The sequence below is a fragment of the Brachyhypopomus gauderio genome, chromosome 1 (assembly GCF_052324685.1).
Source record: "Brachyhypopomus gauderio isolate BG-103 chromosome 1, BGAUD_0.2, whole genome shotgun sequence".
NCBI classification, from domain to species: domain Eukaryota; kingdom Metazoa; phylum Chordata; class Actinopteri; order Gymnotiformes; family Hypopomidae; genus Brachyhypopomus; species Brachyhypopomus gauderio.
The window spans coordinates 51,871,361-51,873,120 of record NC_135211.1 but is presented as its reverse complement, the minus strand read 5'-3'; positions in this window follow the sequence as shown (position 1 = coordinate 51,873,120).

Below are 1,760 nucleotides of genomic sequence, written 5' to 3'. Positions count from 1 at the left end.
CTTGGCGTGATCGCTTCCTTTTTAGTTGCTCACACCTGCCCGTCACACATATTCTATTGTATACGACTTGTTTGCACAGTGGTTTGGTTTGAGAATTAATAGTCCGATTCATCAAACAAAGGACAAACTGAAGCAAAAAAGACACCGTTGGCAAAGTAATGGGGTATTAGCTTGCTTAACTTCACAATTACAAGGGTATGCTGTATTGAATTACAGAGAAAATACAGTAGTCTATACATTCCTCAATAACTTGGCTGGCTTTTTTCGATAGACTAGATATCAAACCGATCAACGTCTTGTTCACTAAACAAATAAAAAGCTTGATATCAACCCTGAATAAATACTGCGGTCGCAATGCTGGCTCCACATCCGAAAGCAAAATGTTTATCCTGGCCTTATCCCTGTCGCTCTCTTTTGTGGCTTGCAGGTGTTACACCAGAATCTGTGACCGCAGACGATTGTCGTATTTCAGCCTGTGTGTCTGCATACATGAGCTACATGAGATTTAGGCAATAAATGGTTGTTTGCCTATGTGCAGTTATGAGAATACGTGACAGCACTGTTCTGTCTCGACAACACATACAGAAGATGTGCAACAACGTTTGCAGACTTCGGTTGTCACAGATGTTGGTGTAACTTAGCGTCTCTCTTTAGTTCTGTTTGTTATCTTTGACTACGGCTTAAGCAGCATTAGTCGACTGGGTTTGCCTTTCCAATGTCCAAATTCAGCCATGTCTCTTTCCTTAAAACATTACCAACCTGAAGTGGCTCTAATATGTTCCTCTTGATGTGAAACAATTGGGATTTTTCTGGACTGTGTGGACACACAACCCCAGTTTTCTGCAATCAGATTAGAATCTTTATCGGAAAACTAGGTGGAGTTATGCACTATAAATACGCAAAACATCAAAGTACACAAGTGCCTCATTCACATTGCGGACCGATACAGGTCAATCAGAATTATGATACGATACGATACGATACGGTATTAACGACGTGGCTTTACTTACTAACGTCACTCGGATAGAGTAGCCCAACCAACACATAGGCTCAGTGATGTCAGTAACGCGTTACTTAGTAACGCGTTACTCTAATCTTTAATGGGGCAGTCATGGTCCTGTGGTAGGGAACTGGTCTTGGGACCGGAGGGTCGTGGGTTTGAGCAAGGCACCTAACCCCAACTGCTCCCTGGGTGCCAGGCTAAGGCTGCCCACCGCTCTGGGCATGTGTGCACCACAGCCCCCTAGTAATCACTAGTGTGTATGTGTGTGTGTTCTAAATGCACAGATGGGTAAATGTGGAGGACAAATTTTGACTATTTTTATTTTCCTAAGTAAAAATATATATATTTTCTTTCTTCTTGGCTTAATTATACTTTTGTGTCTGACTGTAGCGCTCGACTCCGCACGCTGCGGGCGAACCTGTGAGAGCGCGAGCGCGTTCACGTCATTCTGTGCAGTGTTCTCCGTAACGATATGTGGTAGTGTAAAGAAATACCCCTCAAAAACTGGGGAATGAACATTTACCTGACAAATTTTAATGTTGCTTTGTGTTCCAGGATTAAACAGTGCTGGAATTTTGGCTAACGTACTTAAAAATGCTTGAAATTGTAATGGTATTTTGTTTCACAACAAATAGCTGTCTGACTGAATAGTTCACTTGTATTACGTTTACAAATACATTTACAAATAATACCGTGCAGCAACACAAACGTGATATGAGGAGATACATTATTTAAATGTCAGGAAATACATTGTTAC